Below are 24620 nucleotides of genomic sequence, written 5' to 3'. Positions count from 1 at the left end.
GAATTTAATTCTGACAGACATTCGTTCTCAGCATAAATACTTTGGGGCCAATGGTTGTCCCCACTTAATCATACCTCTTAAAAGTAAATTCCAGAAAACTTGAAGCTCCCAGTGACCCCTGGTAAGGTGAGTTGTCAGTAAATTACTTTTATGATGTGCCCTAGGGAAGCAGGTCTGCCAGGACTTGGGGGGTGGGGTCTTCTTGCCTGGAGGGGGTTTGGCCTTTTACACTATCTGACCTTCCCACATTGCTGGCTGGCTGTTCACTGCTTTGTTGGGTATCATAGAAGAAGAGACTTATATACCAAGAGACGTGTTCACTGTGCGCTTCTTACTTAACCTCCAGATGGAACTTGATAGTGAGCATCTGATTCTGTGATTAAATCTGAATACTGAACATCGAATGATCTGAAATTAGAATTGAGCTTGGAACAGACTGGGGTGAATTGTGACTGCCTTGGGTGGCAATAGGAGACAGCTGCATTGAAGTCTATCCCTCTCAATTTTCTTAATTTGAAGTTTTTGTGATGGTCGATCATTTATAGGAAACAGAAGACATGTATAAAGATAACATGTCAGGATTGTGTTCTGGCTTTTTAATCCCACAAACTATTAAGCTATTGGAGACAAATCTTGATACTTTTACTATTTTTTTTTTTTTTGGTCATAAGATGTTATGGTGCCTTGGTGGGATAGCAAACACAGGACTTCATATTGTTTAGAATTTTTAAAAATCAGACTAAAAGTATTGCAAAATAATATTTTTATATGCTATAGAACACAAAATGTTATTCTTTTCCCGTTAATGGTTAGGGCATAACTTCTGTAGACTTAGATATCTGTCTCAGCTTCATGAATATCTAATTTTCCTCTTGTGGCACGGGAGGGACCAATATCTCAAATTCTTTCATGCAGTCCCTTATAACTTAGCTTTGTTTTCTATAAGTGTGTCATATCATCGAATGGTGTGTGTGTGTGTGTGTGTGTGTGTGATAAAGCACAGGGCTTGCAGCTCATGTCAACCTTTTCAGGCAGAACTACAGCCCCCAGTCAGAGCAGCAAAGAAGTGAGTTGACTAGCGCTGCAGTGGGGAAGGAAATAGATTAGCCAATACCTTTCTGGAATGGAAGTTTCTGGCTCAGGAGCAGATGCAAACAAAATGAAGCTTTAAACTTTATTTACATGCCACCACCCAGAATAACTGCAAAGTTAGCAGCCCCAAATAGTTATTAAACTGGGCACCGTCTTTAAATGATGGGAAAGAATTAAATTGATGACCTTAACATTGTAAGTATAGTCATGTGCTTTGGAACATAGGATGCTCCTCCCCAATATTTGTCTTCACATTCGAGAGAGACAATAGACATCACTCTCTGACAACACTAGGTAGATTTTACTTGAGAAAAATGGTAACAAGATCAAAATCTGAAAGCAAATTTGGAAATAGTTAAAATAGATGTCTCTTCAAGTTGCTGATGCCCAAGCTTAGACAGATATTTTGACAGATATTTTGTGTGCTTGTTTTGTTGAAAATACCCAGATGATTGTATTCATTGCAAAGTGCTCCATGCTATCATTTCTTGGAGATTTGCTGTTCAGTTACCATAAAACCTGGAGCAGAGATTGTATTAATATTGGGAGATGCCCAACAAAACGGCCCATCTCTGAAACCATTCCCCAAACTAGGACTTCGAATTTGGGAGGCAACGTCCCAGATTGTATATACAGAAACACACACACACACACACACACACACACACACACACACGGGGGGGGGGGGCGGGTGGATGGGAAACTCAGATCTAAAGAGAAAAAAGAAACAGAATCAGAACTCTAAAAATGATTGGTTCTTCTAACATCAAAGTGAAATCTGGGAGATGTCAGAGGAAAGAGAAGGTGATTCCATCTGTCTGAGGATGACTGTCTTCCTTAGTAAGAGACACCTCAACAGACATAGATAAAGAAAGAGCCTTGGGCATAGGAGACATGCGGCAGGATGGGGCAGGATGGGGCAGGATGGGACAGCTGAGGCCAGAGAGGAAATGTGTGATACATCTCATGCTCTGCTGTGATTCTGAGTGTTTGCAGTAGACCGCAAGGACAATATGGCCACCCCCAGTTCAGTGTCTGCCTCTGTACCCGCTTAGCTTTTGAAGCAAACATCACTTTGGCTGTGCTTATTGCTCCATGAATGTGATTTTACAGTTTTTCTTTGTCTCGGAGCAAGGTAGGTTAAGAACTGAATCAAAAACTGAATGCCGAGAGAATCCAAGGAGAAACTGAAATTCAATGCAAATGCGCTTAATTATTTTAGTTAAGATTTTACTTCCCCACTGCTGGGTTCTCTGGCAGAAAGGGGGTGTGGCTGAACTGGACGGTGAGTGTTGTGACTCAGCCCTCCCCCTAAGCACCAGAGAGAAACACACCCACTGAGTGGGGAGTCTGTCAAAGCAGGAGCTCATTTAATGGTGTCTAGCAGGGACTGTTATAGGGTTGTGATGGGGGTGGAGAAGCCTGGGATGGGCCAAGGTGGAGCAAGGAACAAGGGCCAATAATATTCTGCCACGTTAGCAGGGGCTGGGCAGAGGCGAGCCTAGGTCAGGTAGCCAGAGACAGGTCTCTAAACTTGAGTTAGGCTCACAAAGTTACACTAGGCCTCATGCCAACTCAAGTTAGGCTCAGGAAATTACACTGGGCCTCACACCTGGGCCTCATGAGGCCCAACACCCCTCAACTTCACCTTTCCTAGTACAGATTATAAGAATCTCAGACTCTTCTAAGTGTATCAAATCCTGGCTTTTCCTCCAAAGAACCAAGACAAGTCCAGTAAGGAATGGACCCCACTGCACACACACACATACACACACACACACACACACACACACTCGTAAACCATACCTTTCTTGTTCCACTTTGTATGTGTCTTACTTATTTCTCTATTGCTGTGACCAAACACTATGAATAAGACAACTTCTAATAAAATATTTGAGATTACATTTTAAGAGAGTTAGAGTCCCGTGGATACTAGAACAAAAACATGTGGGTAGGAATAGCTAAGAGCTTACATTTTGATCTGTAAGTGGAAGGCAGAGAGTGGGGGGGGGGCAGAATTGAGAATGGCGTATACATCCGACCCCAGGGACACACATCCTCCAACAAGGCTACACCTAATCATTCCCAAACATTTCCACCAACCAGGGACCAATTACTCAAATGACGGAGGAGGCATTCTCATTCAAACCATAGGTGTTGTGCTGAGTCAATGGTCCTTTCCTGGAGCCAGTGGTAGAGCCTCTAAGCAAGGGTCAAAGAAGGCACGCTCAAGCTCAGACATGCGTGTTATTAGGAGAGAAGAGGGTAGGATGCTGGGCAGCCTAAACCGTGGCTTATTTAAACTTCATCCACTTTCAACTTCTATTCATTCAGGACATTATTACACAACTGCTGGTATATTACAAAATTATACAAATCAACCAGAAATAAAATTTATCTTAAGATAATTTTTATGGAATTCTGCCACTTATTAAAGACAAAAGCAAAGTTGTGTACTAATACAATGAGCATACTTGTTTATTTTTACATCAAAAAAAAATCTTGTCTGAATATTTGATACTATAGGGTGATGAGTGCCTTTGACCTGTTTCAGATTTTGATTTTATAATTATCAATACTGAGAACACAACTTCACATAAATACATAATACAAACTATTAGAAATATGTCAGCCATTTCAGAAACTACTGGCGGGCTGTCCCAATCTCAACCCAAACTTCATTGGATGATTGTCCATGAAATTCAATTTGGCATCTCAAAACGCAGTTTTTTAAATGAAATACTCAAATACAATTCCACCAAATGATAAACTAACTTGATAGTTTCACGCTGAGGAATGACAGTAGGAAATGTCCGGGGTTTCTGTTTTCTGTAACTCCTGGGAGAGAGAAAACTCTCAGATGCTACGGTGTTGGTTAGCACCTGGGAGTGTGTGGGCATGCGCTGTGCAAAGTACACGTGCTGTGTGTTCACAACCAACACTACAGCTAAGTCGCGGAGTGCAAAACAGGCGAGCGTTACCAGAAGCACCTCGCATTCATTCTGAGTTGGACCTTGTTTTCTAAGATTTATTTCCGTGTGTCTGTGAGTGTCTACGCACCTGTGTGTGCTGTCGCCCTCGAAGGCTGAGGGGCCTGTTGGAGCCGGCCCTCTTTGGTTCTGAATTTCGGATCATTGTGCATTCAGAAATCTTGGGTTGTTGCTAAGATTTGTCAAGAGCCTCAAATTCAGTTCCGGTCTAGTCTGGATCGGGACCTTGAAAGTTTAAGCGGCTGGAATCTAAGATAGACACCTCCTAATCAGGACCCGAGATTCCTGATAATGGTCCTGACCTTCTTCCTAGGCGCCTCACCGCTGATCTCCTCCCAGGCTTTCTTCTAAGGCTTAGCTTAGCAAACCCAAGGTTGCAACGCGACCCACTAAAGCATTCAGTTGGTGCAGGATGCTGACTCCATGTTTTCTCGGTGTGTATCCAGTACTCATTCTTAACCGGTCTTTAATCTGCCTTATGTTTAACATCATGTAGTCCAGACGTCCACATCTGATGCACAGTATAAGATGCACAAGAAAGCATCGCTGAACCTCCAAGTTGCCATGCAGTCAAAAGCTTCTCAGCTGCGGAAAATGGGCCGCCGCCAGAATTAAGGGGACTAGAGTTTTGATAAAGCATATCTATACCGCCCAAAGTCTTCTCACTTTGAAAGGCCTTTGTGACATATCTAGTTTCCTTCTGTCTATTAACCATGTTTATTAGTGAGTCATTATGGTGTTTGCAGTCAAACCTCCAGGAAAAATGGGAGAATGTAAAGAGCTGTCCCCAAAAGGCTTTTCATAGAGAACAAGAACCATTCAGAAAAAAAAATGTAGTATTGTAACATAGTTTTGGTATTTTTTTGTACCCTTGTGGTTTGGAGGTTCCTGTTTTCTAACTAATGATACTGGGTTCCATCATGTGCAATTTAATTAACTTTGGCAAACCAGTTTGACACGTTTTAATTTGTCTTTAGTTGTAATGGGATGATTAATGCACTGCGAGCTACCCTGAGTGTAATGTGCTCGTTATTTCTTTACATTTTGAAATATGATGGGTGGTTCTGATCCCCAGAGTCAGTTAGCATGCCTTTGCGAGACAGCTAATGTTCTTAGTAAAATCTGTTCTTATTTACTCGGTTAAGTGAAAACAAGAGAAAGTTTGAAAAGCACGAATCTTGACTCTCTACCCAGGAGATGTGTGTTTTCATTTACTCTCTAACCATTAGGAAAAATATTTCAATTATTCATTTGTCTTTTGAGTAATAGCCTTTGTCACATTCAAGCATGTTCTTGAAATTAATTAGATTAATTAGATCTACTTACAAAAACATTCAGAACCAAAAATCTATTTTTTTGCTTAGTGTTTATGTATATGTATGTATGGATGTGTGCTTATTCTTGTGTAGTTAAGTGTGTATGTGTGTGCATGCATATTCCTATGTGTGAGAGTGGTTATATGCATGCATTAGCGTGCATGCAAAAGTCAGAGAACAGCATCCGGTATCAGGTCTCCCCTTGCACCTTTCTGAGGCAGGGTCTCTGTTGTTCACAGACTTCCCTGCCCATGGGTGTCCATGATGTCCCTGTCTCGGGGTCTCTGTTGTTCACTGCTGCACACAGGCTATGCCCGTGGGTGTCCAGGATGTCCCTGTCCCTGCCTTTTTATCTCACTGAGGAAGACTGAGGCTACAGGCACAGGTTACTACATCTGAATTTTGCTTGGGTCCTGGAAAACTGCATTCAGGTCTTCACACTTGGACAGCACACACTTTATCCACTGAGCCATCTTCCCAGCCCTTATGTGGATGAGTTCTAAATAGGACTAGTGTTTTTTTTTTTTTTTTTTGGTTTTTCAAGACAGGGTTTCTCTGTGGCTTTGGAGCCTGTCCTGGAACAAGCTCTTGTAGACCAGGCTGGTCTCGAACTCACAGAGATCCGCCTGCCTCTGCCTCCCGAGTGCTGGGATTAAAGGCGAGCGCCACCATCGCCCGGCAGGACTAGTGTTTTTTATGTAGGCAGTAAATCTTTTTTTCTTTATGGATCTTTCTTCCTGAAAGCAAGCCTGTATTGTCAATATGACTTTCTGAAAGCATTTCTCTATTTCTATCGTAATACATGATGTAAGTGATCTGTCACATCCGTTCCTTCTAAGGGAGATGGTTAATTTATTCCCCATGGAAAGCTGAAGAAACTAGACCTTCAACTTTATTTTTACTGCTCTGACTACTTGTCATGTCAAATGATAAGATTACTTTCTTTAAAATTCTCTTCGTATCCATGGACGCTGTAGTGAGATACAGCAGACTGTTACCAGACAGTGGCTGGAAAGCCATTCAACAAGAGCCATGGCGTCCACCTTAGTTGGATAGTATGTTTTCTAGAGGTTTCTGTGTAGGGACTTATTAGATACTGTCCATGTGTTCCATAGCTCTGCAAAAAGTAGCTTGGTACAGGGTTGTCACTCAGTGGTTCATTGTTTTGTTCATTGGTAGATTTGGTGAACAACTGACTTCCTGAGCATCTGATAAATGAGCCAGAAAAACTGGGGAGAGCCCAGAAAACGTGTCTTTATTTAGTGATACAATATGATGAGTTAGGTGTGAGAATTTTGGTAAAGATGTGAATATTGGGAAGAGAAAAAGAGGAAGACAATCGAGTCATTTAAAGTTGTGTCCCAGGATTGCTTTATGAACAGATCCAAGTGTCTCCCCTTTTGCCTGTTTCCTAAAGACAGCAAGATTGTCTCATTGTTCCCTGTATTAACCTGGAAAATAGTAACATACATCAAATTTCCATCTGCCTTTAAGAATGGGAACTTCTCATTAACTGAACAGTTTGATTAAAACTGATAAATTGAAAGATGCATAATGAAAAATGTCACAGCTTTGTGACAGAAGCAAGAGATATCCAAACCATGTCTTAGTTACTTTTCATTGAACAGATGCCTGACCAAGGCAACTTTTGGGGGGCTTCCAGTTTCAGAGAGTGAGCTTGTAGCCATCACTGGGAGTGTGGCAGCAGCAGGCAGACATGGTGCTGGAGCAGAAGTTGCGACAACCGTCATAAGGCAGAGAGAGCTACCTGGGAACAGTGTGGGTTTGTGAAATCTCAAAGCCCGCTCACAGCGATACACCTCCTCCTTTTGGCTACTTCTGAGGCATTTCTGAACTTGAAACTTTGGACTTGAAAACACTGATGTCAATTATGCATTTCCTTTGCTCTAGGGATATTCAAGGATTAACGAAACATGGTTATAATGGTTGGGTTCTTGGAAATTAAGACTAGAGTCCAACAATGAAATAAGATTCGTCATAAATTATGCCAGCTACTTCCACATGTGTGGCCAGCACAGTCTGTGGACCAATGTGAAGGATGTTTAAGATGGAGTGTGTGGTAATGACTTCAATTAGGAGTGGACAGATTACAGATGGAATCTGACTCATTGCTAGCTTTTCTAAATAAAGTTTTATTAGGACACTTACATAATACCCATGGCAACTTCTGTTCTCAACAACAAAGCTGAGAAGTTACCGTAGAGATTCAGTACCTTCTGAGGAAATCCTCAATCCTAAATATTCACTCTCTGGCCCTTTAAGGAAGTAGTCATAAATATACTCTTCTTTGAAGTCATGTTGTCATAAGTCTTTGAAGACACTAAAATAACATTTTAAGGGATATTTGAACAAAATTATGGAAACTATAAAAATGTTAGCATTTCTCTACACATTTTAGTATGATCTGAAAGAACCCAAATTTCTTTATGGACTATATTCTTAGGACTCGGAAATTTTTAGAACATCATTACCATGGATTTTTTTTTAACTTGCAGGCAGTTGTAGTGATGTACCCCTTTAAGCCCAGCACTTGAGAGGCAGAGGCAGACAGATCCCTGTGAGTTCAAGACCAGCCTGGTCTGCATGGCGAATTCCAGGACAGTCAGAGCTACATAGTAAGATTCTGTCTCAAAAAAAAAAAAAAAATTAATGAATTTATTTATTTTGGTAGCACGTGCCACGGTGCATGTGTGAGGTCAGAGCACATGTGGGTCCTGGGGATTAAACTCAGGTTGTCAGGCTTGGCAGCAGGTACCTTTATCTGTTGAGTCATCCTGCCATCCTATATGACTGCTTATAATGGCTGCTGGTGAGGAGAAAGTGATGTGGGTACTTGTAACGTGCTTTGTGACTCTCAACTCTAAAGGACCTGGATATGATTTATATTAGTACATATATATATATATACATATATATATATGTATATATGCACATATATATCATAAATGTGTGTATATGTATACACATGTATAGAATTATAAACATGTAATATACATACAATCTTCAATTAATTATCTTGGCTTCGTGGATATACCATTATGCTAGTGGAAAAAAGTAGCAGTATCTCCATGAAGCCAACAATGTCAGCTTGACTCCTATAGACTATAGCTTACAGCACTACAGGAGATTGTGCAAGCATCTCTCTTCACATCGGCGGCATTCCCGTGTCACCTAAGGAGCAGGACCGGACCCACACTGTTACCTGCACACCGTCCTTTAGCAGTCTTCTTTCACAAAACTGACATTTTTATCTAAAAGTACAGTTTGGGAATTTCCTCCTCTGTCTAAGCTCAACGGCTGAAGCAGAAAGTGAAAGGGTTCTGCTTAGTTTATCTTTAACTGTAGAACTCTGAGGGACGTAGGAGAGTCTGAACAGTTTAACTGTTTAGAAACCAGAACCGAAGCTACCCCAAACAGCACATTTGTGACTCTACTTTTTATAGGTTTAAAACCTCGCCTGCGACACATGACACCGTTAAAATGCTCTTGGGGTGCCTATGAAATGACTAAGATCAAAGTCATTTTTAAATTGGGAGATTTTTAGATGACTTGAATTTAGCATCTTAGGCTTCATAAAGCAATGCCATGGCTAAGACATGTTTTGCTCTCCCACCTCCTTCTTCTGTTCTATTTTGTCATCAGGAAAATCAGAAGTAGGGCTGGAGAGAAAGCTCAGTAGTTAAGAGCACTTTCTGCTCTCCCAGAGGGCCTCAGTTCTGATTCCCAGAGTCCATGTCTTTCAGCTTTCAACTGCCTGTAATTCCAGATGTAGGATCTGATGCCCCCTTCTGGCATTCCCATATGGCATCTGTTCACACCACACACACACACACACAAACACACACACACTCACACACACACACACACACACACACACGCATGCATGCACACATGCGCAGAAAGAAGTGAGGAGGGGAAGAAAAACTAAGAAAGGGCTATATCAAAATTAGGAAGTACCGTCCTGCACAAGCCATCTTTTCATTTCTCCTCCTCTAATCATCTTGTTTTTCAGCATCATGGGGCAGGCACTGATCTTACCAGAAGCTTTAAGTATACAGTAAAAATTGAGGATGCCTTAAATTAGGCAGTTCACTATATTAAGTCCAGACTTTCCAATCCACCCAAAGTTTCCAGTAAGTCCGATTTGACCTTTGTATAAAGACCACCTTCACTAGGTGACTTGTTTTTGCTGCCCTCATGGGTGGCCGAATGAGGCAGATTTCCCCCATTGAACTACATAAAACTTCCTCTTTTGCCAACCGAACATTACCCTGGGATGTGGCTTGGAGGAGTCGCTTCTCAATGCCATCAACAACTGCTTTCTTGGAGCAGCCTGCTGCTGAAGCGTGGAGGTTGCTCTTGGGTTCGGTCTGAGTCACGTATGGCTTGGTTGAAGAAGCGAGTGTAGCTGGCCCACCACATTACAGTGGCTATGATGTAACTAAGTTCAGTATCCTCCCTAAAGACTTTAAAAAGTATCATTATGACACCAAACCTAAAAAAGAGGAACTTCCAAGAGGAAATTCGCGAGAAACAGTCTTTAGGAAAATGTTGCAAAATTAGAAAATAATAATAATAATCAGTAAAAACGCACTAAAATTATTCAAAAATATAATCTATTCTGATACAAGTTTATTATCTGTGGTCCTGAGTACATTTTAGTCAGTAATTTAAAAAAAAACATCAGCTAAGTGGGGTGAAGGGATGGTCAGAAATTAATGATGCTACTGGAATTGGGATGGAGGGTTAAAATATGTTAGAAATTTTGAAAATAAAGAGAACGTGAAACCAGTCCTAAAGAAATGATTGAGGCCGGGCCGTGGTGACGCACGCCTTTAATCCCAGTACTGGAGGCAGAGGCAGGCGGATCTCTGAGTTCGAGGCCAGCCTGGTCTACAAGAGCTAGTTCCAGGACAGGCTCTAGAAACTACAGGGAAACCCTGTCTCGAAGAACCAAAAAAAAAAAAAAAAAAAGAAATGATTGAGTGGGCATTTGCTCTCAGGTGATAAGGATGGCACTGGGCAGTTACAGTTACAACTGAGACTATCAAGTTGCAGACATAGAAACTACTAAAATGTGTCTCAGGACTAAGAGATTGTGCAGTGAGGGTGGAGGGAGGAAATGCGAGAGTCTTTTGCCAGCCCCAACCAGTCAGAACCATCACAGCCAAACCACGCGCATGCCTGTCAGCCTTCTGGAATGGCCTAGTCTGAGCTTTACACTCAGGGACACGGAGGCTTGAAGAACATGCATGAGTGCATGCGTGCTAACGGAAGGATGCTTTGCTTGTACTTTGTCCCGGATGGTTGTTGTTCAAGGTCCTGCTCTCAGCTCTTAAGGGCTCCGTGACAGATTTTCTGAAAGTGACTTCATCTTCAGGTCCAGGGTAATTTATGTTTGTGGTAATGTGCAACAGTATCGTCACTCCATGTGCCGTGACTTTGAATTAGCCTGTGTCTCACCAGCTACAATCTCATGATGCACACATTAGTACTTATGTTTGCTTTCTAGCTTTCAGATATTACAGGCATGGGTGGGACAGCTTCCAAAGTAGCCTGTGTCCAGGCCAGAAGCTACATTACAATGAACATCACTTCCCAGTGAGGAGAAGACCCTGGGGAGAGAAGGATGACCACTTTCTATGCAGGGTAGGACCCCGTGGGTGGTTCTGGTCCAGTACCTTAAAAGATCGTATATAGGTCCAGCAAGACGACTCGCTGGGTAAAAGGTACTTGCCACCAAGCTTCTCAACCTGAATTTGATCCTCATTTATGAAAGAAATAAAGAAATAAAATTTTTAAAAACTTCAAAGTCTAAATTACAGCCCTTGACAAATCTATCCTGATGCAGCCATTCCTCCACGGTATATGGCCCAGGATAGCTCATGTTATATATCACCCAACATAAGCTACATATGCTCTTGCAACCTGTAGGCCACAGGGTAGACACTCCTGGGTTTAACATGTGGGCCTGCAGTGTGGCCTAGAGACATGGGAAGGTCACACACCTGGCCTAGCTTAGAGCCCCCTTCCCGATGCTGCTATTTGTTCCACCCCACCAACCTCCCAGAGGACATCCAGCCCTCTGTAGGAGAACCCAGAAACGTCTACTGTACTTCACTGAGCCTCTGAGGACAGGGATACAATAGCTCCCAAGTCTCTGGTTCCAAGTGAATTTGCTCTAGACCAGAGGTTCTTAACCTCTGGGTCTCAAGCCCTTTGGCAAACGCTGATCTCCAAAAATATTTACATTATTATTATCAAAGCAGCAAAATTACAGTTATGAAGTAGCAACGAGATAATTGTACGGTTGGGGGTCACCACAGCATGAAGAACTGTATTAAAGGCTCACAGTTAGTATAGTAAGGTTGAGAACCACTGCCCTAGATGAAGCAGATGCCCTGGGTCTTCTCACACAAGCAACTCGAATGTTCATTTGACCTGTGGTAAAGAGCCTAATAATGTCTGTGGTAAAGAGCCATCCCAGCATTATCAGAGGCCAATGTGATGCTGCTTTACACTGTGCTTGTATATGTGCACTTGTGTGTGCATGTGTATGCACATATTTGTATGTGTACATGTATGTCAGTGCATGCTTGAGTCTATGCATACGTGCAACCATGTGTGTGAACATGTAATATGTGTATGCACGTGTGAGTATGTATGGCGTGTATGCATGTATGTGCGCGTGCGTGTGTGTATTGATGCACTAAACCAGAATGTTAAACCTTTCTGCTTCTCTAACCCACATCAGATGAGGAATTGCCTTGGGCCACATGTTAAACCCCGAATATCCAGTCTGTGACTATAAGCTGTGAGAGCATACTCTTTTGTTCTTTCTTGATAGAAACTAAGACTGCTTCTTGTGGCATACCACTGTATTCCACAGGTCTACTAGGTCCTTCATTCCAGCCTTGCCACTGTTCTATTATCTAGGTTGTACCAACCCAGCCCGACTAATAGACAAGGAAACTCATGTTCAGAGAAGCTGAGATCTTCCCAACAGTGCGTATAGGAACCAAGATTAAACTCTTGTCAGTCTGACATCAATCACCAAATACAATCAAGTCAATACTCAGGCCACACCCAGCCTCTGAACACATGGGAAGAAATTTTAGTCCAGAATGAGCACTGACTTCCAGTGTGTCATCTTCTAGGAACACCGTGTCAGTGAATACAGGCACAAAGCATGGCGTCCTTGCTGCGGGCGGCCTCTGCCCTCTCAGAGGAGTGGATTGATCCCAGAACAAACAGCGCATTGCTGCGGCAGAAAACCAGCTGCCCTTGATCTGGCTTTGGTCGGCAAGGGGAATTGTTCGGGAAGTGTAGTCTGCTAGAAAGGACCCCAGCCTTGTGCTTGTTTGACAGGGTGACCTTCTGCAGAATTAATTGGTTTGTTTTATTTTGTTTCTTTTTTTTTTTTTTTAATTCCCAAACAGCCCACAGTCGAATTCACTCAGGTCTGGGGAGAAGTCTCACCTGTGCCCAGATAAGACTTTTCCCATCCTAAATGAACACAGAGTTTGGCCTTTCTGCCGTTTGGGAGGGGCAGTCAGGTTATTGTGCCTTCGAAAGGGACTAGAAGAAATGGCCTTGTTGGTTTCAGTGTTTCAAAAGACTAATCACAAAGAGATCATTAAATGTCCAAGAAACTGTGGAAACTGGTAGGTGCTAATGAACCCTGTCAGGTGAAACAGTAAGAAACTGGGAAACATCAGGACAGGGTCTCCCGAGAAGTAGCACGCTAGAACATTCGCACAAAACTCAGCTCCCCTGCATCTACCATTCTGCTTACATTACTGTTACTGAGACAGTGAATCTGTGGGTGTAAAGGGGGCGCATCCAAAACACATCACTGGAGTGCTCATTTCTCCAAAGATCATGATGTGCCACCCGTGATCCATGCCTCATCAGTGGGCACTTAAGGCTCAATTTTTATATACACAATTCATTTCAGTGATGGATAAACACCTTCTGAAGAATTTGAGGTGCAAAAGTTGGAGGGGAGAAAAACTTTCATAAATTTCTGGATTGAGTCATATAATTAACTCTGTCCACTGTGAAAAAAACCGCACCTGTGCACGTGCAATTTGCAGAGACAATTTGATTTCCCAGGGCTGTTAGTAATGTGTTTGCTTTCACACCAAACTGCTCCTTACAACAAACAGAAAACTCCACTGAATTTAATCCAAGCTCTGAGCAATGGAAAGGCGTATGGATGATGTCTTGCATTATAAATATTTTTTGTACTTGCTGGTTTATTTCTAAGGAAATTGTGCCGATGACATCATAATGATGGCTGACTTTTATTGGTGTTTTGCTCTAAAGCTCTAGACCAGGCGTTATAAAGAAAAACAAATTGTCTGGTGTTATCCCTTAATACTCTGCATGAGGTCTACTGGAGACATTAATGCCAGGGAGCGTTTCTGGGATGATACTTCACACGATGTCTTCTGGAGACGACAGTCCCAGAGAGCGTTTTTCTGGGATCGCTCGACTACGGTAGTTCTCTTTATTGTTTTCATAAGACACAACAAGGAAGCAAAGCAAAATTTCATAAATTTCAGAATGCGAAACGAGAACCGTTGGTTTTTGTCTGAACCCCTCACATTTCTCTAGACGCCAGTTCTCGCTGACATTTCCTCCAGCTTCACGCTGTTTCCTCAGCACTCTCCATTGTCAGGGAAAGGCATTTCGCACCGGTTAAACACACTGCTTCCACTAGAAGCCAGCTGGGATTGCGCTGACACTTTATTTTTACTAACTCCTTGCTTCTGTGCTTCTTCTTTTGTTAGATCGCTTTATGGATTCTTTGAGAATTTCACACATTGTGTTTTAATCGTATTTACTCTAACGTCTTCCCCTAACTCCTCCCAGATCCAACACCACCTATCTACCTGCCCCCAGTTTTGTATCTTCTTTTCTTCAGTAACTCATCAACCCCAGTTTTTGCTGCCCATGTGCCCCTGGATGTGGGGCATCCATAGAGCAAGTCGGCCTCCCAGGAGCCCCACCCTGAAAGAAAGCTGAGTGTCCCTCCCTTGGAAGTCATCCATAGTTCTGTAGAAGGAGCTGCAGGCAGGCCTGCTTTTCATCCCACCCCGTTTCCGTAAGGCTAGCTTAATACCCGAAATAACAACATACAAATTGTATTCATTTAAACACTGCCTGGCCCATTAGTTTTAACCTCTTATTGGCTAGCTCTTATATATTGATTCAACCCATTTCTAATAATCTGTATCGCCACTTGACTGTGGCTTACCGGGATGAGTCTAACGGGTGAGTCTAACGGGTGGGCGTTGTCTCAGAGAGGAGAGGCATGGAGTTTGCCTCATTGCCTTCTTCCCAGCATTCTATTCTGTCTACTCCGCCCACCTAATTTTCTGCCCTATTAAAAGGCCAAGGTGGTCTCTTTATTAACCAATGAAAGTAACACATAGACAGATGACCCTCCTACATCATTTCCCCTTTTTCTGTTTAAACAAAAAAAGGCTTTAACTTTAACATAGTAAAATTACATATAACAAAACAGTTATAAAGCAAGAATTACAGTTACAATATTTATATCTATTTTATTTTTATCATAACTAAGGAAAACTATAACTAGCCATTCTTCAACTCCATCAAAGACTCCAGAAGGATATAATATTACCTACATAAACAAGGAGTAAGCAACTTCCAAAACTCTAGAAATGACAGAGACATCTCGCTGCCTGGACAGTCACCCAAAGTTCCTCTGTACCGTTGGGGCATCCATCTTTGGCCTACAGGCCCATAGTATCCAGCAGACATTTCCATGAAGCAGGAGATTTCAAAGGCAGTTCAGTCACTATCTGCTGTGTCCTGCAGAATGTCTCACAGACTCTTTCATGAATCAGGAACCCCGAAAGATCATCTTACTTTTAGGCAAGTTCAGCAGTCCTCCCTCTGCGGGTTCTTTGTGTCCAGTTTATACAACAGTCCAGGAAAGAGCAGTTTCTTGCCCAAATGGCTATCAAAGTCCATAAGGAGCCTCTTTGATGCCCATCTTCCTTTTGAAGTCGCTGGTACTGCCAGGAGCAGACGTGTTTCGTTGTCATGAACAGCCCTAAGTTATTAAAACATTTAAAATGCCATATTCTGTAGTCTTTGAAAGATATGAAAAATGCTTATCTAACTAAAATATATCTATATTATCTAGAAAATCTAACATGACAAGCTTCATTATTATTGATGATTATCCATTAACAACCTATATTTCCTAATTATACATTACATTTTTAAAATGAACTACACAATCACAACACCTTAATCAATATCAGAAATACATACACATATAACAAAATTGACCTTAAAATCCATACCAATGCAAATTATTCATAACGGACGCTTGTTAGACTCATCCTGGTAAGCCACAGTCAAGTGGCGATACATAGTTCTTCAGTGGGTGGGGACTCGGGAACCTCTTCCTATCCCATCTGGGAATGCCATCCAGCTTGGCCTTACACAGCAACCCCAGGTGCTCTCTGAGGTCACAAGCACAGAGCTCCAGTCCTCTGGGACTCTTCTTCCGATCTCACTACCCTCTCTCCTCTGGATAGTTCCTCAGCCTTAGGGAAGATCTGAGATGCCCCATTTATGGCTGAAACTTATTCTCTGATGTTGACCAGCTGCGGAGTTACCCATTAGCCACGGTCTGAGAGCTGCACCTTGGGCAGAGAGAGAAAGAATGTAGAAGGCAGTTTAATAGTATGCCTGCTTAGTAGAACAGTAGCATCGGGTTCACCACCGCCACCCTGAGGCCATGAGCTCCCTGTGCGTTCCTGGCCACATTTCCAGCCCCAGGCATGTGTTTCTTCCTGTAGGGCAGAGGACCTTATGTTCAACTGGAAAGCAATTGGTTAACCCTCATGACACCCATGCCTCTACTATTGGCATGTCTTGCCATGCCGGACATTATTGTAGTTGTCAGGGTTTACAGCTGAGTACAACTCTGCTGTTGACATTTTTTTAACTGATACATCCTTTTAGATGATTTATTTGACAAGGATATATTTTAAAAGAGAAGTAAAAACAGGATAAAATATACACACATATAAAATAGAATTATAGAATTTATGGCCTTTTATTCATTCATGCTATTACTACCGGAATGCCCAGAATTGCAGCACTCGGTTGCTAAGTCTTGGGTACAGTCACAGAACAATAAAATGCGACTTCCCTTCGAGACTCTTTCTTTATGTAAAGGGATACGGTAGACACAACTAACACAACATGATGAGAGTTGAGTGCTGTCCTAGGATTGTGTGGAAAGTACTAGAAAGGAAAGAGAAAGACACGCAGAATCCTTGAGTCTAGACTTATCAGGGAAGTGGGAGCTGACCCTTAAGATACAGACAAACCCGTCCCACACTTCTGAGAGGAGCAGAGCCGATTGACTAATGATGGCAGCAAGGGTTCCAAGTGCTAGAAGCTGCAACTTTCCTTTCTATGTCCTTTGCTGTACGGTGGTGGGTGCCTTGTGAGAGGAGCTTACAAAGGATAGGCACTAGGGAAAAGAACCAAAGCTTAGCAATGGGTTATTGTTCCAAAGTTAAACAATCTGCAAGCCATGAGGCAAGGGGTAAGGCAATAAAGTTCTGCTAGAACTCGCATTCTTTCCACTGTGTTCACACATGCTCACAGCCCTGAGATTCACCGCGACCCAAGAGCGAGAGTGGAGAACACACACTCTTTTATGCCTTCTCTTTGTCCAAAGAAGGGCGAGGGCTCACAGACAGACACACGACTGTTGTCTTACCCCAGTTCCATGAGGTGCCTCTCTGCGAGGGGCTGTAGCTTCTTCCCTGTCAAGCTTCAGCTTGAATGCACAATCCAGGCAGACCTTTCCTGAGCCCTTAGACTAAACTGATCCCCAATCCTAGTGCGCCTTCCCATAACAGTCTACTCCTTTAGAATTCTTTCGAAAAGTGAATTGCGCACTTATTTGTAACCATCTTTCCTTAAAATCTGACTTCCCAGCTAGAACATACTAGACCAGGCCATGGCAAAAGAGAATAACTTGAAATTGTACTAAGCCCCAGAATGTGTCAAAGCCATCCGTTGATCTTTCCGTGAACCCCCTCACAGTGATTCACAAGGTAGGAAATGCCCAATGCCCTTGTTTGTGGTATGTTGAAAACACAGGGGTTCTAAGAGCTCCCCCAAATCAAAGGCTCGTAAGTGGGAAGCTGACTGTAAACTTTGGTGTCTGAACCCCGAGTTCATGCCCTTCAGTGTGGCAATATGCATGACTAGGAATTTGTTGTCCAGGATGTAGAAGCAACTGGTTTACCTTATCACACGGATGACCGAGGGAAAGGCTGGACTCCCAGGGCAAGCTCTGAAACCTAAGAGAAAAGAGGTATTGAAAAGAGGAGATGGTGCCTGTTAGGAAAATGAACACCATATTTGCACTGTGATGTGGTAGCATAAACTCTTCTTCCTCCTCATGGGATGCTGGGAATTAGAATGCCCAGCATCCATTTTCTTCAGTTTTGTCCAGATTGCCTCCTGTGTGAAATGAGGAACATACTAGAAATACTTGCTTGTCTTTCACTAATTCTTCCCTTGGTAAACTGAGAGCAGTGTCGTGTGATTGAAACGTCAGAAACTCCTGCAAACCGGTCCTGTGGTCCCACATTCACATTGTCCCCAGCAATCCAAAGTAAAGTTTCTGTTGAGAAATGACAGGAAACAGTACTTAGTTCTACTGAGAACTGGCAGAACTCCATGGAGACAGTGGACAGCAAACTTCTATTTCAAGTAAACGCTCTGTGCTCCTCCCGTTGGTTCTTTTAAAAACTTAGGAAATCTAGGGGTTGGCAAGTAGCTCAGGGAGTCAAAGAGCTGTCTGCAGAAGCCGGATGACCTGAGTTCAATCCCTGGAAGTCATGCAAAGATGAGAGAGGACAGAACCAGTTCTACACAGTGGTCCTCTGGCCTTCACACGCTCCGCCATACCACCTCTCTCTCTTCCCACCACACATACACACACATACATACACAAGCATACATAAACACACAGACATACACAGACACACACATACATACATACACAGACACACACACATACATACACACACCACCCACACACTAATAGTGATAAGAAGAAATAAGAAAGCATCTAAGCCCTCCCTTTAGACTTTCTTCATGAATTCTATTCTAATTCTATAGTCTTTTTTCTTTTTGAGCCTTTTTGGAGTAGCTTTGGAGCCTATCCTGGAACTCACTCTGTAGACCAGGTTGGCCTCGAACTCACAGAGATCCGCCTGCCTCTGCTTCCCAAGTGCTGGGATTAAAGGAGTGCACCACCACTGTCCAACCATGATTTTATATTCTTTCATCTAGACTTTATCCAAATTAATATACATATCATTTCCACACATATTAAAGATGCATTTATTCATAAATATTCATTATTTCTTTCATCCAGAATTAGTATAAATACATAAATACTAATCCAGGGTTGATGGTGTGTACAGCTGAAGCAGGAGGGGTTTAGCCTGGGCTACACTGTCACAAAAAAAAAGGCCATAAAAAAGAAGAATTATTGTAAATACATAAGACATAAAATATCAACCACCTTTGCTCAATTTAGATATAAGAGGCACACCATATATGTGTGTGTGTGTATGTGTGTGTGTGTGTGTGTGTGTGTGTGTGTGTGTGTGTGTGTATATATATATAGTAGTAAACCAGTCAACATGCAGATATGGAGCTGTATAAAAATAAATATTTCTTCTTTGGTCCTTCTGTTGTTGTCGCTAGAACCCTGCATTTTGATTGTTTTATAAAACTGGTGCTTCATGATAATATCAAAGAGCAAGCAATTTGATTTTGCTACTTGGATAAATTGCAAGTTTAATTGACACATAAATCATATTTGTTCAAACTCTAACTCAGAAAATAATTTTTAAAGTGCCATAATTTTTATGTGGCCTTGAAGTTCCAGCAATCTGTTATATAACTTTTCAAGAGAGGTCACTTGAAGGGAACCTCATAGTTCCTTAAATTTATTAGTGTTCCTTGGTGGTCTAAACTGCTGGGGTTGTTTTCTTCAAGGCTCCCTTTTAAAGCAATAATCTCATTTAATTGCTCAATTTTTGTTCTCATGGAAGTCCGTTGGAGCTCTTGTTTAGAGTCGCAGGAGGAAATGCGCAATGGCAAAGAGCACGGAGGCAGGACTAGGACAGCCAGGTGCGCCAGCCTCAGGTCGACATCGTGTGTGTAGATGGCAGATAAGGCTTCTGGCGACACAACCACTGGATCAGCCGCACATCATAAAAAGCAGGCTTTATAAAACCGAAGAGGCAGATTCATTAAGAGCCATCTTATACCCTTTGCTAGAGCGGAGCACTTATCTTTTATATTGTGATTTTTCTTTTTGCCCTCATTGAAAAAGCCTTAAATCTCTTCTTTTCTGGCAGGAAAAAAAATATTTTCCAACTGCACAGATATAAATCACATGAAACTATGAAAGAAATATACTTTATAGTCCTGTGTCTAATGTTGAAAACCCAATAGCCAGACTTCCTGTCTCAGAGATCCTAGCGGTGATCACATCCTGCCATTCTGTTTATTTCACTCATTCTCACTATAAAAATCTAATATTCCAAATCATTCAAAAAAACTGACTTTCACTTCATCCTTATGAAAGTACATCCCTGATGCTTATGAGTTCATTAAAAGTTTGTCTTTATTATAGACGAAGTCATTCAAAACAACAAACAAACAAAAACCAGCTTCAAGTGTTAAGACAAGGGAACAACACTTCACCCATGAAATAAAATGAACTTGAACCCAGGCTTGTTCCCTCACACAGCCTTGGAAATCCAAGGCTGCAGAGTCACGGGTATGGGGACAGTGTGAACTGCATAGCCAGTTACAAGCCCCTCTGGGTTAATAGCGAAGCTCTGCCTTAAATAAATTAATACATAAACAAGTGTATACATACACAAATGGCAAATATATGGAATCACGTGTGTGTGTATACATACATACATACATACATATATATATATATGGAAGTATATAAGGAAGTCTGAAGAAGTTAGCATGTTTTCTAAATTTTCTCCTTTATCTCAAAGGATTTTTTTACAAACAAGATTTGCCCAGTATTGTGAATACACAGGGTCTTACTATATACTCTGACTGCCCTGAATTCACGATGTTGGCCAAAGATCCCTCCACCTGCGTCTGCCTCCAGAGTCCTAGAACTAAAGGCGTCAGCCAACACACCAGGCTCTACCTAACAGGTTTTTTATTAACGGCTAGTACTTTTGAGAATGGTCCTAAGGAGAAACCCTGAGGGAATGAAAGAAGGCAAAATTAATCCTACCCAATCATAACCAAGTCGTGTTCATTTCATTCTGTTACGCAACCTAATATCCTGACACGTGAATTCGTTCCGTGGATGAGAGCTCTGCCTTGAAGGATCTCGCAGCCTTCTTCCGTTTATTGTTGAATATCCAACTTTGAATCTAAATTTAGTAAGTATGGAGCTTAAATAAGCGTGCGCTATGCTAGTCAACATGGTTCAAAAATCATTTTCAGAGCTATGTGCCACATCAGAAGTGTGTCTTCTTCCACCACAAGTCTGGGAGCACCTTTTATAGAGGACTCATCTCTAATGTGTAGGAGACACCATTGGGATTCACTGTTACTCTCCCCACAAAACACAGCAACGTTGGAGTGGCTCCAAGTCTTCTCTTTGTTTACTAAATAAATTGTTTTATGATTAACTTCAGAATTCATACTATTTTTAAGTGATATTATTTTTTAAAAACTCAATTAAATTCCTACAATGGCCCATTGGTAGGAGGTGCTGAACAATGTAAGACAAGTTCAGTTAAACCTGCCTTATGCCTCCTCCTGCTGCATCATGGTTCATACCCCTTCCATATGAGAAAATCAATAAGCAACGTAAATATTTTTCATGTTTAATTCTGTCCATGTAGACAATTCTTTCTCTGTGTAAATGCCTTACTTGTTTCTTTTATCTCAACAAAGCTGACATTTTAGCTTCCTTCTCTTTTGACTTTTGAAGGTCTGTATTAAAAAAATTAATTACTATTTTCCCAGAGAGAAAAGCATTTTTAAAAGATAACTAGATGCAAACATGACTGTATGAGTTAAAAATAGCTGACTTCAGCTAAACTACCACCTACTAGCTAAAATAACTAAGATACAGCATTCACCATTTTCCCCCCGTAGGACTGATAAAAATAAGCCAGACTATTTCAAAACCTCGGCTCCTGAGCAGTGAATGCTGCAAAGGAAATCTAGCCCAAAGGAAAACGTCTCCTTCGTTTTAGGAAATAGCTGGCCACAGACTATGACAAAGGTTTTCATTTTTTTTGTGCTCCAAGCAGAGATGAGCCCTACTCTTCTATTTCTCATCATACATTCTGGACAAATCCATTAATCCCTTGTCCAAGCAAACAAGGGTGCCAGTGAAATCGCGCCAAGCCCTGAAATGGCTGTGGAGTTTAAGCTAGCCCTCGTGAGTTCCCAATGCTGACTCCGGGACATGGGAAGGGCACAGCACAGGCTACTGTTGGGACATGTCTACCCAGGGAGGTAAGAGCACACCTTCAAGAAGTTTCCAGCCTCAGGGAGAATTGTTCTAATTCCTATTTTACATAACTGACATTCAGTGTGTTTAGCAATGTAATTACCCAATATTTTACCCATTTACGGTTATCTTAAAAATAGTGTGAATGTGTGTGTGTGTGTGGGTGTGTGCGCGCGTGCGTGCATGTGCTCTTTGTACACAGAGTCTTTTGTGCAGACTAAGCATATAGTTAGCTACCAATTTATGGCCTCATTCAGAAATACCTACGATCCAACGTGTACTTAGCCTGTAGGTCATAACAGAATAATTTAGTGAACTCTAATGCTTTTCTTTGACAAAATAATTCTCACTTCCCCTTACTTCTCAATCCCATGAAGTTCCTTTACTTTGCCTTATAATTTTATTTATTTTTATTTAGCCTAAAATCACAGAGTAAGATCTTTACTTTCCCTAAATGGCACCGACATTTCTAAAATCTTTCTTCAGAAAAATGTGTAGCACTGTTTCTGAGAGGAGCTAACTCTTTTGTAAGCTTGTCCTTTATCTTTACAAATATGTGTATCACAAAGCTCAACCGTATTGACACCTTTCGGTTTTTAGAAATGCTTTAGCAAACTGAATTTCGGAATGTCTCAAAATTATTACCAAGTGACATATATTGAGCCAAACAGCCCTAGTGTTCAGGCCATTCCCTGACATAACTTAAATTCCTATGGCACATGTATTAGCAATACTATGGCAGATGACCATGACTCGGACATGGGAATGGGAACAGTGCCTTCATTTTCCAAATGCCTATAGTGCATCAAATGCAGCCTGGGAAAGACCTGGAAGTATAACCATAGTGTAATTCTACTTGACAAGCATAAATTCAACACAAAATCAATCCCAAACATAGGTACATAAAGTATTGTGATATACATTTTCAGTATCTGAATGTGCACTTGTCCCCATAGGTTTCAAATGTGAAAGAGGCATTTAGGAGCCATGAAGCTGAACACTGTAGAAGGCAGAGTTCTGTAGATGGCCCATGCCCTCTGCGAAAGCACTTCCCTCCCTGGATGCTACTGTTGAGGAGGGATTTGGTTTTGGTTTATTGTTTAAACTATATGTGTATGATTGGAGGGGGACATGTGAATGTGGGCGGGGTTACATATAGAGGACACAGGACAGCTTCATATGTGAGTCCCTGCCTTCTACCTTTCTCATGACAGGGTCTCTTACTGTATGCTGGCCTGCAAACATTTAGGGATTCTCTGTCTCTGCTTATTCTGCAACATTAGCGCCGGGATTTCACGGGCCACAACTAGCTTTATGTGGGCCCCAGAGATTCAAACTCAGGTCTTCGCACTTGCTCAGCAAGCGCTTCACCAACTGATCAAGCTCAAAAGCCCATGAGTTGTTAATGGAGATTTTGTTACATAGACAGAATGGATTAAATCGTTGGCCATTGGTGAGTGAATTTAGTCATCAGCTCCCACTCTGGGTGGGAAGAAGAGCGCTGAAGGCTTCTGTTCTCCAGACATGTGGTTGTCTTCTCTGGCCACTTCCTGACCTGCCTAGGGGCCTCGCAGTAGTCAGAGCAGTAGCGTGAGCCCAGGTATAGTGGAAGGACTGCTTTGTGTGTAAAATGACACTCCCGTCACTCGGGAAGTTCCAAGAGGTTTGGGGGCTCTGAGCCAGGAACCAAGACAAAGACAAATTGTGCTTTTTTATTATGCGTGGATTCCTTCCGGTAAACTCGTTCGAGATCCCTCTGCGATTGGCTCTTCTTCAGGGATGAAGTTACAGTTTCAGAACTGCTGAAAGTCAGTGCTTTCCGTCTTTTCCAGAAGGTGTAAAACAAAACAAAAGCAAAAAAAAAAAAAAGTACCCTACAGCATATTTCAAAACTAAGAACAAAGCAAAAGAATATAGAACACAGTTTTTTGGTGCCTAAAATGCTAAGATTTCCAGTCAGGCAGGCTCTCCCATATTTGGTAGTATCTCCTATGTCATGACGACCCACACAGCACGGGAGTTTTGCTCCTGATTAACATATGCACACAAGTTTCATTTGCCCACTGTTTGTAAAACTGTCTTCTCTTCCTCCCTCTCTTCTGATGGCTGCTCTCACTCGTTCTGAAGGTCATCAGGACTATTTCTGGCACGGCAGCTACATTAATGGGTGTGCCATGATAGACTTCCCTCCCGTGACTGCAAATCAATTTCACCACTAGAGGCCATGGCCAAACAGGCTTAAGTTTTAAATGCTTAGGGTCAGGCAGATTAAACTGTTTTTGTGGTTTGACCCTGACCAAAATATGTCCTCATTCTTATGATTTGTTACCTAACTGTCAAAGGAAAATTCGGTTACGGAGGGATCAAGAGTGCTAACCCACATAGAGATGGGAGTCTGTCCTAGGCAGGCTTTTGGTACTCACGAATTTCTGAAGGCTGGGAGGACTGGATGGGTATGTGAAGATTCAACCTGCCATTGCTGTCTTTGAAGATGGAGGGAAGGGGGCATAGATTAAGGAATGTAAGAGGCTGCTAAAAATTGGAAAGGAGGGGACCAAATCCCTGGAGACTTTGGTAAAGAAGGCAGTTCTGCCGACATTTGCATTA

General features: G+C 42.0%; 1 protein-coding gene across 1 annotated transcript in view; it reads left to right on the top strand.

Annotated features, from left to right (window-relative positions):
• The window catches only part of LOC119802014 (hedgehog interacting protein), a 92541-nt gene that overhangs the window by 29826 nt on the left and 38095 nt on the right, over positions 1-24620 (top strand). The gene's annotated exons all lie outside the window — the stretch shown is intronic.

The sequence above is a fragment of the Arvicola amphibius genome, chromosome 15 (genome assembly GCF_903992535.2).
Source record: "Arvicola amphibius chromosome 15, mArvAmp1.2, whole genome shotgun sequence".
Taxonomy (NCBI): domain Eukaryota; kingdom Metazoa; phylum Chordata; class Mammalia; order Rodentia; family Cricetidae; genus Arvicola; species Arvicola amphibius.
The sequence above is the reverse complement of the archived record's forward strand: the minus strand, read 5'-3'. Positions and strand labels throughout refer to the sequence as shown.